Below are 13,621 nucleotides of genomic sequence, written 5' to 3' on the forward strand. Positions count from 1 at the left end.
AGGGGCGTGCCCAATGGGACCACCCGTTTAAGGACATTTAACCCCCTAATATCCTCTGTTAATATACGGAGCACGCCGAGTGGGAGAGTATGGAGCCTGCTCACGGGCTCCATAGAAAGTGTGTGTAGGCTTATCTTATAGCAGACACTTCAATATAACGAGAGGGATCCCGCTCGTTTAATGGTCATTAGCGACCGCAGCATTTAAATGGCTAGAAACAGGGGGGAGTGGCCCCCTGTAACACCGCAACCCCCCACTTCAGCGAGGAATTCCCCCCAGGTCTGCCATCTTCGTACCTCTATGAAGCTCTGTCTGCAGCATATAACGATATACTGCAATACATCAGTATTGCAGTATAGCATGCAAGCGACCGCTGGTTCAAGTCTCCTAGTGGAAAAGTAAAAAAATGTAAATATAGTTAAACTAAAGTTTCATTAATACACACACACACACATTATATATACACACACATATATATATATATATATATATACACACATATATACACACACACACACACGTGTGTATATATATATATATATATATATATATATATATATATATATACACACATATATATATACATACACATAAACACAAAAAAAAAAACTTTTACCATGTTCCCCCAAGCAGAATGTGAAACAAAATTAACTTAGCCACGTCCGTAAACGCCCAAACTTTTATTACAATATAGCCCGCATGGTGAACACCATAAAGAATACATTTTAAACGCCAGAATCGCTGTTTTTTGGTCACTTCATACCCCACAAAGAGAATAAAAAGTGATCAAAAAGCCTCATGTACCCCAAAATGGTACTAATAGAAAGTACAGTTGGCCCGCAAGAAATAAGCCCTCATCCCGCTCAATAGACTGAAAAAGTAAAAGTTATGGCTCTCAGAATATGGCAGCAACACATTATATTTTAACGATTAGTTTTGTTCTTGTAAAAGTAGTAAAAACACAAAAAAAAATACATATAAATTTGGTATCGCTGTAATCGGATTGAACCGCAGAATAAAGATAACATGCCGTTTTTATCCCACGGTGAACAGCGTAAAAACTAAACCCCCCAAGAGATTGAGGAATCGCTGTTTTTTCCTATTCCACCCCACAAATAATATTTTTGCAGTTTCCCACTACATTATATAGTACAATATATCGCGCCGTGCAAATCTACAACATGTATTGTACAAAACAAGCCTTCATTTGGCAATATTGATGGGAAAAAAAAAAAAAGTTACGGCATTTGGAAGGTGGGGATGAAAAACAAAAGCCAAAATCCGAAAAACATCTGTGGTGGGTAAGTATTAAGAATTTTTTAATTTACAGGAAATATTCTCTTTAGAGTAATTAATTTCACTAAATTTGACAGATCATTGTCAATTTGTCATCATTGACATCAGAAGTTTTGATTGGTGGTGGTCCGGGTACTGAGACCCCGAATGATCGCTGAATCAAAGGGGCAGACGCACTCAGTTGAGCGCTGTGCCCCTTCGGCTGTAATGGAATAGCTTAGGCTTTGCTCTGATGTCTCGGAAAGATGGAATCAGCTCAAGATGCGCTCGTAGACTTCTTTGAGTCAGTCTTCAGCTAACCCCGCCTCTGTCCCTAATTTCAGCGATCAGTGAAGGTCTCAGCACCAGGACCCCCATCGATCAAAACTTCTGACACTGTCATTTCATAAAACTTAACATGTCAAAGTTAAAACTCTTTAAAGTAGTCACGGATGAGAAAAACATGACTTATTTCTTCCAGAAATAGCCCCACACTTGACCATGGGTTGGGTCTGGTATTGCAGCTCAGCTCCGTTAAAGTGAATAGGGCTGAGCTGCAATACCACACACAACCAGTAGCTGGGTGTGGCACAATTTAGGGAAGAAAGCAGCCATGTTTATTACCTTAAATAGTGACTACTGGCACAGTTCTATTATGGGTATGTATGATTTTTTTTCTAACTAGCGCCGTACAAAGTATTTTCAATAACATTTAAAGCTTACATTTTGCTAAAACTGAAAGTTACATATAGGTATAATCTACATAAACTATATTACACATCTAGTACTGATCCTGAGCTGCATTAAGGATTGCAGCTCATCTCAACCATAAACACATTTACAATTCTGCGAGCGACTAAGCTCACAACATAATCACGGCTTGTTCAGTGTCTGTACAGAGTCTGAGATTAGACTCTTGGAAAGTGTAGTCTTTATACCAAGAACTGTACCGTAATCTGGAAAAAAAAACTTGCGCAGATTACGGTACAACACAGAACATAGCATATTAGTTCAGATAAGATGTTAGAGGCAAGTTTCGAAAAAATATTGACTGGATCCTATAGCAACCAGTAGGATAGTGAGTGCAGCTCTGGAGTTTAATACAGGCTATCTCCGGATCAGTACAGGATAAGTAATGTCATGTACAGTGAAGGAAATAAGTATTTGATCCCTTGCTGATTTTGTAAGTTTGCCCACTGTCAAAGACATGAACAGTCTAGAATTTTTAGGCTAGGTTAATTTTACCAGTGAGAGATAGATTATATATTTTTTTTAAAACAGAAAATCATTGTCAAAATGATATATATTTATTTGCATTGTGCACAGAGAAATAAGTATGTGATCCCCTACCAACCATTAAGAGTTCAGCCTCCTCCAGACCAGTTACACGCGCCAAATCAACTTGGTGCCTGCATTATAGACAGCTCTTACATGGTCACCTGTATAAAAGACTCCTGTCCACAGACTCAATGAATCAGTCTGACTCTAACCTCTACAACATGGGCAAGACCAAAGAGCTTTCTAAGGATGTCAGGGACAAGATCATAGACCTGCACAAGGCTGGAATGGGCTACAAAACCCTAAGTAAGGCCTCATGCACACGACCGTAAAAACTCCCGTTATTACGGGTCGTAATTACGACCCGTAATAACGGGCTCATAGACTTCTATTGGCCACGGGTACCTTCCCGTTTTCTTACGGGAAGGTGCCCGTGCCGTTAAAAAAGAGAGAACATGTCCTATTTCAGGCCGTAATAACGGCACGGAAAGTCCATAGAAGTCTATGGAGCTCCCGTAATGACGGGTGGCTACATGTGTGCACCCGCCATTACGGCAGCGTTGCTAAGCGACGTCAGTAAATAGTCACTGTCCAGGGAGCTGAAAGAGTTAACTGATCGGCAGTAACTCTTTCAGCACCCTGGACAGTGACTACCGATGAGAATAAAGAGCAACCTGTAAAAAATAAAAATAAAAGACGTTCATACTTACCGAGAACTTCCTGCTTCCTCCAGTCCGGTCTCCCAGCCGTTGCCTTGGTGACGCGTCCCTCTCGACATCCGGCCCGACGTCCTGGATGACGTTTCAGCCCATGTGACCGCTGCAGCCAATCACAGATCAATCACAGGCTGCAGCGGTCACATGGACTCCCGCGTCATCCAGGGATGTCGGGCTGGATGTGAAGAGAGGGACGCGTCACCAAGACAACGGCCGGGTAAGTATGAATTTCTTTAACTTTTATTACAGAAAGGGCTGTCCCTTCTCTCTATCCTGCACTGATAGAGAGAAGGGGCTGCCCATTAGTGCAGTGCTATTTTGCCGCCAAAAACTTGCCCGTAAATACGGGTGGAATACGGATGACACCGGACCCATATTTACGGGCACGGGTTCGTAAATACTGGTGCAAAACGGGTCGAATACGTGTGACACCGGACCCGTATTTACGCCAGTATTTACGGGTGGGAAAAACTACGGTCGTGTGCATGAGGCCTAAGACGCTGGGTGAGAAGGAGACAACTGTTGGTGCAATAGTAAGAAAATGGAAGACATACAAAATGACTGTCAATCGACATCGATCTGGGGCTCCATGTAAAATCTCACCTCGTGGGGTATCCTTGATCCTGAGGAAGGTGAGAGCTCAGATGAAAACTACACGGGGGGAACTTGTTAATGATCTCAAGGCAGCTGGGACCACAGTCACCAAGAAAACCATTGGTAACACATTACGCCGTAATGGATTAAAATCCTGCAGTGCCCGCAAGGTCCCCCTGCTCAAGAAGGCACATGTACAGGCCCGTCTGAAGTTTGCAAATGAACATCTGGATGATTCTGAGAGTGATTGGGAGAAGGTGCTGTGGTCAGATGAGACTAAAATTTAGCTCTTTGGCATTAACTCAACTCGCCGTGTTTGGAGGAAGAGAAATGCTGCCTATGACCCAAAGAACACCGTCCCCACTGTCAAGCATGGAGGTGGAAACATTATGTTTTGGGGGTGTTTCTCTGCCAAGGGCACAGGACTACTTAACCGCATCAATGGGAGAATGGATGGAGCCATGTACTGTCAAATCCTGAGTGACAACCTCCTTCCCTCCCCCAGGACATTAAAAATGGCTCGTGGCTGGGTCTTCCAGCGCGACAATGACCCGAAAACATACAGCCAAGGCAACAAAGGAATGGCTCAAAAAGAAGCACATTAAGGTCATGGAGTGGCCTAGCCAGTCTCCAGACCTTAATCCCATCGAAGACTTATGGAGGGAGCTGAAGATCCGAGTTGCCAAGCGACAGCCTCGAAATCTTAATGATTTACAGATGATCTGCAAAGAGGAGTGGGCCAAAATTCCATCTAACATGTGTGCAAACCTCATCATCAACTACAAAAAACGTCTGACTGCTGTGCTTGCCAACAAGGGTTTTGCCACCAAGTATTAAGTCTTGTTTGCCAAAGGGCTCAAATACTTATTTCTCTGTGCACAATGCAAATTTATTTTTTTATATAATCTCTCTCTCACAGGTAAAATTAACCTAGCCTAAAAATTCTAGACTGTTCATGTCTTTGACAGTGGGCAAACTTACAAAATCAGCAAGGGATCAAATACTTATTTCCTTCACTGTATGTACACACAGTTACTCCAGCAGCAGAATAGTGAATGCAGCTCTGGAGTATAATACAGGATGTAACTCAGGATCAGTGCAGGATAAGTAATGTAATGTATGTACACAGTTACTCCAGCAGCAGAATAGTGAGTGCAGCTCTGGAGTATAATACAGGATGTAACTCAGGATCAGTAGAGGATAAGTAATGTAATGTATGTACACAGTGACTCCACCAGCAGAATAGTAAGTGCAGCTCTGGAGTATAATACAGGATATAACTCAGGATCACTACAGGATAAGTAATGAAATGTTTACAAATTGTCTTAGCTTTTCATGCAGTTAAAAGGTGAATCATCGCTTTAATCTTACATGAATAAAGAGTTGAGTCTGTATTTTAATTGTCTGATACAATTGCATTCTTACAGTGAATGAAAGAGTTAAATACGGTTTCTTTTGAAGCACTGTGATTAATAATCATACGCTGTGGATGTGGGTGAACACACTTGTGGATCTGTACGTCTGTGATGTTCTCACTATGCAATTAAACAACAATACAGATGAAAGCAACAGATAAGTTATCATTATCCAGCCAGGAGAAGAAGAAATCTCCACACATTTTACATGCAATACAGATTTCTGAACACTTTCTTCTACCTGCGTTCTCTTAGGAAATAAACATTACCAACATAACGGCCCCCATTTACTAACGCAATCTAATGGACAGTGTAAACGTAGACCAGACAGGCACAAAAGCACCAAACTTGTGGCATTTAGACTGGACACTTCTCTCTTCCTTATACCACTTTTGATTTAGCTAATTTTGTGCCCTTTTTTTGCCACACATTGACACATTTAAGCCACACCCCTCTACAGTAAGTCTCGCCCATTCCCAATCTGCCACACCCCTTTTGCAACACTATCAAAAAGTGTCTAAGGAGGTGCACACTTCAAAACTGCTAAAATATGGCACATTTTTAGACATTTTCTAGACCCAGATCAGCAGTAAATCTGTCCCAGTGAGTTTCCTGTTCTTACGAACACTATTGATCATCAAGATTGGTTTTGACATTTGGCCCGTTTCAGCGCACCTTGGTCACTAAACGCAAACTAATATATAATACATATATATATATATATATATATATATATATATATATATATATATATATATATATAAACAATAAAACCCAAGGAATGGTATAGGACATTATCCATTCAAATATCCCTAGGTAACATTGCAAGGCTACTCTACATAGGTGACTGATCCTAAATGCTCCTAGATTGCAGAGAAAGGAGTGGCTGTCATTTGTCAGCAGCTCTATTTACCCTTTAATGCTTCTTAAATTGACTAATGGACCAAGTAGAGAAAGAGGAACTATGTCGACTAGGCTATTGATTCCGTCAGAAAACCGGAAACCAGCCGGAATGGTGACGAATGGAAACGATTAGCGATGTTTCCGTCACCATTGAGATCAATGGTGACTGAAACGGAAGCCGTGCTGTCAGTTTCACTTTCCGTTGCGGGGTTCACCCGACGGAATCCCGGAACGGAAATGAACGGTGATGTGAACAGGCCCTGAATGGGTTCAGGCTGCTATCAGTGACAAAAACGGATAGCCCCCTGAAGGACAAGACTGAAATGGGCATGAAGCCTTAGACATCTACACAGCCTGAGGTTACACACTGCAATTCTTATCTTTCTGTATCAGACGAACACAAAACCTTTTCCAGTATTCAGAAAACAAATATTTCCAGCCGTTCGCCAAGCAGGGCATCCAAGTTTAGCTCGGGTCAGTTGGAGCCCACAATTAGATGACTAAAAGGCTAAATTTGCAGGCGAAAAGGCCATCCATACGTCTTAAGCATGGTGAATGTCAGACCTGTGATAGAAAAGTAATATAACAGCGGACAATGTGTACAGAGATACACAACAATCGTCCTCCCTCCGCCAGCTGTATCAAACTTTAATTTGTTTGAGTCTCGGCTTGTCCTTGTTCTGTGGCATTTATAATGTTCCCATTAAAGTGCAGCAAATAGAAGCTGCAGAAAGGTCACAGTTTCCTCACCGTGGTAAGTTAAATGTTATTTAATAATAAAGACAAACAATCTTTCATGTGATCTAATGTTCTGTATTAACTGCCACATATCCAGTCCTGCGGAGGCTGCCGGCGCTCGGGAAGTCCGATGTGCCTTTAAAACAGCCGAACGTTAACCTTTGAAATTTAGGGTCCAAACAGAAGAGCCACCAACACATGAGGTGCCCCTCTTTTTGCACCTCTCTTTTGGACATTTAATAGATTACCCCTCACTGGGGTATTCCACAATATAGATCATAAATGTCTGATAGGGTTTAAACATACCTCCCAACTTTCAAGTATTGCAAAGAGGGACAACAGATTGGACACATTTTGTCCCTGTTAAACCACGCCTCTAACCCCGCCCAAACCCCGTCCATATACACCCTGTTCAGTCCACACAGTATGATGTACCCATAGTGCCCCCACACAGTATAATGCCCCATAGTGCCTTTTCACAGTATAATGCCCTCATAGTGCCCCTCCACAACGTATAATCCCCCCATAGTGCCCTCACATAGTATAATGTCCCTATAGTTGCCCCACACAGTATAAAGCCCCAATAGCTGCCCCCACACAGTGTAACGTCCCCATAGCTTCCCCCATACAGTATAATCTAGTGATAGCTGCCCCATACAGATAAATGCCCCCATAGCTGCCGCCACACAGTTTATATTGTGTGGGGGCAGCCATGGGGGCATTAAACTGTGTGGCGGCAGCTATGGGGGGCATTTATCTTTATGGGGCAGCTATCACTACATTATACTGTATGGGGGCAGCTATGGGGGCATTAATGTCCTCATAGCTGCCCCCATAGTGCCTAGTAAAAATATAAAAACACCAGCAGAAAAAAATGGGACATAGATAACTTCAAAACCACAAAAAAGGCCATACTTACTAAGCGGGTGGATGAAAACCCGTTCCCAGCAGGACGCAGACAGATCAAAAAATGCTGCAGAAGGAGGTGCATTAAATAGTGATAGCCACGCCCACTGGTTTTGAGGGGAGTGGCGAACTAAGTGCTCACAAGTGTGCGATAACTCAGTGTCCGTGTAGTGCTAGGGTGTGAATGTATGGTAAAAAAGAAATGTGTATGTATGGAAGTGTCAGAACTGTGTAATAATGTAATAAGAAATAAATGTGTGATGAATGGGGGTCAGTGCTGTGAATAGTACATGGGGTGTCTGTCCCTCCACGTATTACACTTAGTACTATGTGCCGGTCGTCAGGCATAGCATATCTTGCCGAATCACAGCCTATTTGTAACACCGCTACTGTTAGCTAAGGCGGGCTGCTCTGCATGTCAAGCCAAACGCCAGCACATCATGCCGTATTTTGTGGTTTTGAAGTTATCTATGTCCGATTTTTTTCTGCTGGTGTTTTTAAATTAGGAACGAAAAGTTCTAGTTAGGGACTCGCAAGGCACTGGGGAGCCTTGACGTTGGGTTGCGAGCTTTGCATATTTTGGCCAAAATAACAATTAACACCCCATGTTTCATGGATATTTTTACTACGTTTACTTTTTTTCAGGACGCGGCCAGGTCTTATATGCTGGGAGGGCGTGATGTGCTGCCGTTTGGTTTGGCATGCAGAGCAGCCCGCCTTCGCTAACCATAGCGGTGTTACAAATAGGCTGTGATTCGGCGAGATCTGCTATGCCTGACGACCAGCACATTATCCCTCCACGTATTACACATAGTACTGACCCCCCATATACTATTCACAGCACTGACCCCCATTCACCACACATTTATTTCTTATTACATTATCACACAGTTCTGAAACTTCCATACATACACTTTTCTTTTTTACCATACATTCACACCTTAGCACTACACTAACACTGGCACTCATTTATCGCACATTTATCATATTTTGACCTGTCTGCGTCCTGCTGGGAACGGGTTTTCACCCACCCACCCACCTAGTAAGTATGGCCTTTTTTGTGGTTTTGTTTTTAATAAAAAAATACTCACCTATCCCCATTCCCACAACGAGTGGAGGAGATCCCTCTGCTCCTCCAGTCTGTGCTAGGAGTGGCTCAGCACAAACAAGCACGATGATGTCACTGCATCGAACCCATCTGTGCCGAGCTGTTGACGGCCAGCATTACATAGTGAATGGTGGAGCAGGGAGCTGATAGCTCCGTGCTCCACTATTGGTTTCAACTGTATCTGCGTCTTGAGGAGGCAGATGCAGTTGACACCGAGACATACCACTGGCGCCGGCACAGTGATACACCGCCCGAATATGGGACTGTGCCACTGGATCTGGGACAAGGTATCATGGTTTGAGAGGTGGGACCCATCAACCATGGTGTACCGAGACCCTCATTTAGTTGTAAAAGCTGGAAAAGCGGAGAGCTGGTTCCATTCCTTGGCTTTAGCGGTAGCTTGCATAAACTATAATGGACAAAGGTGGGACCCAGAACAATCAGATATTTTTAAGATCTCTGCATGTTGTCAGTTAATGGAAACATTTTCATTTACATAACCCATTTTGATTATGTCCAGTTTACACAGGTGCTTGGATCGTTCAAACACTAACGTGCCATGCATCTGTGTAAGCAGTATGTTGGCAGGAGAGGTTTCCATTCACTGTCAACCATCAGATTGTGAAAACAGAATTGAGACACAAAGTATATTAGTAAGTTGCAGAACTTTATTTCATATTCACCTTTTTCTCAAGTTTGACTGCAGCACAAGTATCACATTTTTTCATCGTCTGTGTTCATAGAGGACCAGTATAGGTGTAACCAGTGATGTACATAGAAGGGAAGGTGCCGTTTAGCCAATATCAAAATGGACCACCAGTATGGTGTGGGATATTGCCACCCAGAACAGAAGAGCCTGGTGTTTTTTCCCTATGACCTTTGGGCCTATTTTGCACTCCCATGTTTACCAACAATGCAGTTTCTCTGGAGAGGGGAGTCTGGCATGGGTTCTTAACACCCATAAGCACCTAACCAGGGCTATGCCCCGTCTCTCCAAGGGCCGCAGGGTCTTCCTCTATGGCATGTATACCCTTGGCTGAAATGTTAATGTGCAACTAAAAACTTTTAAAAACATTTTGACATGTCGAGTTTTGGTCGGTGGGGGTCTGAGAACTAAGACCCCCACTGATCGCTCAATCGAAGCGGCTAGGTGATCGCTGCGCCGCTTCTTTTCTGCTCGGCTTTCCCCGGAGCTATGTAGGGGCGGAATAGAAAGTCGATTTAGCGATCGGTGGGGGTCTCAGCACTCAGACCCCCACTGATCAAAAATTCTGACAAGTCACTGACATGTCAAAAGTATTTTCAAAGTTTAGTCAACTTTTAACCATTTATTTGCCGAAAACAAAAAGTCTGGCAAAGCTTTTTTACAGCACATGATGAGTTACAATGTACGAACGCAGGTAAAAAAAAAAAAACACGAGAAATGAAAAGTGACAGCTGAGAATGATGGCAGCTCTCTCCCGGCTGAATTAATGCAGTTTAACGTGTCGCAATTTAATTGTATGGATGAGGAGAAGAACAACAAGCTCTTTTGTTCAGGATTCCATTTAGTGTTTAGGTAGCACAAAGACATAACGCTTCTTTGTTATTGTGGATGAAGGTGGATCATCTTTTTATGTATTTCTTTCATCTTTTTTATTTTCACTTTTTTGACAAACTGTATTCAGTATAGGATTTTACTTAATGCAATTGAGACCAGGCCTGGGAATGTATGCGCTAAAATGTCAAGGTTTCCATCCCAGCCTGTAGCTTCCATTACCCAGTCAGTCTTGAAAAAACAACGGCTCTCTATGCTTATAGAACAAAGACGGCAAATGAATTAGCCGGAGCAGGTATCGTGTATATGGGGGGGGGGGGGAACGAAAACGCTGAGGCTTCGAGTTCAAGGAGAATACAGATGTAAATGGAATATTCTGTGCCGTTATTGTTGTCATTCACTGAAGTACAAACTTGTTTGTCTCACAGCAGAAAATTGATGTCGATTCTGTATCTCCTGATAAGGGTCCATATACGGCAGCCCCCAGAGTCCCTATGGGTACGTATTACAGAACCATATGCACTCCTTGCGCCCCATGCAGGAGCACAGATATAGACAATGCACGGGTAGCGGTCACGCTCAGGAACAGATGCCAGAGGGGACTCAAAGGCCCCTCTGCCACATAAGGTGGCATTATATATGCCACATGGCAGGTGGAGGGCCCTGGTGTATTATACAGTGCATCTGGAAAGTCTTCAGACCCATTCACTTTTTGCGTATTATGTTGAGGAATTGTGGAATTGTGCTAAAATGAAAAAAATTATTCAAGTTTTTCCCCATCATTCTGCACTCAATACTGACAAAGTGAAAATCAGAATGCAGTTGACCGCATGCGGTTTTCAAACGCAACAAAACCGCGTCAACGACGCACCGTGTGGCCTTACCCTGACACTTGAAATTTAGCCCTGGGGCCTCACATTTCTCTAGATCATCTTTGAGGGTAAGGCCACACGGTGCGTCGTTGATGCGGTTTTGTTGCGTTTGAAAACCGCATGTGGTCAACTGCATGCGTTTTTTCCTCTCTGTAATGCTGCAGTTCTGTTGCATTTTTAAAGGAAACTTAGCAAAAACGCAAGCAGTTTAGCAACAACTTTGGCAGCGCGGTCATTAACAGCATGCGGTCGGACATTATGAAGATGCGATCAACCGCACAAAAAACACATTGTAATATAATAGCAGCCGTCTCTCCATAACCGTAATTTCACCATTGACTTCTATTGAAAAATGACTTTCTGCGATGTAAAAATGCAACAAACACACTCCATGACCGCACCGTGTGGCCTTACCCTGAAATGTTTTTACACCTTGATTAGAGTCCACCTGTAGTAAATTCATTTGATGGGACATGATTTGGAAAGACACCCCTGTCTATATAAGGTCCCACAGCTGGCAATGCATATCAGAGCAAAAACCAAGCCATGAGGCGGAAAGAACTGTCTGTAGAGCTCAGAGACAAGATTGTGTGGAGGCACAGATCCGGAGAAGTGTTCAAAAAAATGTCTTCTGCACTGAAAGTTACCAAGAACACAGTGGCCTCCATAATTCTTAAATGGAAGAAGTTTGGCAAAACCGGGACTCTTACTAGAGCTGGCCGCCCCACCAAACTAAGTAATCGGGGGAGAAGGGCCTTGGTGGGAGGTGACCAAGAACCCAATGGTCACTCTGGCTGAGCTCCAAAGATCCTGTGTGCAGATGGGAGAAACTTCCATGTCAACCATCACTGCAGCACTCCACCAATCTGGGCTTTATGGCAGAGCGGCCAGAAATAAGTCTCTCCTCTGTAAAAGACACGTGAAAGCCCACCTGGAGTTTGCAAAAATACACCTAAATGGCTCAGACTGCGAGGAACAAGGTTCTGTGGTCTGATGAAACCAAGATTTTTGGTCTCAATTCTAAGCGTCATGTCTGGAACACTGCTCAACACCTGCCCAATAGCATCCCCACAGTGAAGCATGGTGGTGGAAGAATCATGCTGTGGGGATGTTTTTCAGGGGCTGGGATAGAGAGACTGGTCAGGGTTGAGGGAAAGATGAATGGAGCAAAGTACAGAGATATTCTTAATGAAAACCAGATACAGAGTGCTCTAGACCTCAGACTGGGCCGAAGGTTCCCCTTCCAACAAGACAATGACCCTAACCACACAACAAAGACAACGGAATCTGAAAATATTCTGCCAAGTGAGGTAGGTGCCAGGAGTGGACCAATCCAGTCACCTGAACTCACGTCAGCGACGAGGTCAGGAGACTTTGGTCAGGTGACAGGACTGGTCCACTTCCGGGACGCCACTGACCCCAGTCAAAAGAGGACCGCCGTCACATGACCTCCTCGGTGAGTCACGTCAGGCAGAGCGGAGAGTGGTAGTGGTAGGCTACTACTACCGCTCTGTTTGCAGCGCTATTTACATGGGGAGCTGTGTGGTGCCATTTACAAGGGGCGCTGTGTAGTGCTATTTACAAAGGGGGCTGTGTGGTGCCATTTACAAGGGGGGCTGTGTGGTGCCATTTACAAGGGGGGCTGTGTGGTGCCATTTACAAGGGGGGCTGTGTGGTGCCATTTACAAGGGGGGCTGTGTGGTGCCATTTACAAGGGGGGCTGTGTGGTGCCATTTACAAGGGGGGCTGTGTGGTGCCATTTACAAGGGGGGCTGTGTGGTGCCATTTACAAGGGGGGCTGTGTGGTGCCATTTACAAGGGGGGCTGTGTGGTGCCATTTACAAGGGGGGCTGTGTGGTGCCATTTACAAGGGGGGCTGTGTGGTGCCATTTACAAGGGGGGCTGTGTGGTGCCATTTACAAGGGGGGCTGTGTGGTGCCATTTACAAGGGGGGCTGTGTGGTGCCATTTACAAGGGGGGCTGTGTGGTGCCATTTACAGGGGGGGCTGTGTGGTGCCATTTACAGGGGGGGCTGTGTGGTGCCATTTACAGGGGGGGCTGTGTGGTGCCATTTACAAGGGGGGCTGTGTGGTGCCATTTACAAGGGGGGCTGTGTGGTGCCATTTACAAGGGGGGCTGTGTGGTGCCATTTACAAGGGGGGCTGTGTGGTGCCATTTACAAGCGGGCTGTGTGGTGCCATTTACAAGGGGGGCTGTGTGGTGCCATTTACAAGCGGGGCTGTGTGTGGCACTATTTACAAGGGGGTGCTGTGCGTGGC

The sequence above is a fragment of the Rhinoderma darwinii genome, chromosome 13, assembly GCF_050947455.1.
Source record: "Rhinoderma darwinii isolate aRhiDar2 chromosome 13, aRhiDar2.hap1, whole genome shotgun sequence".
NCBI lineage: Eukaryota > Metazoa > Chordata > Amphibia > Anura > Rhinodermatidae > Rhinoderma > Rhinoderma darwinii.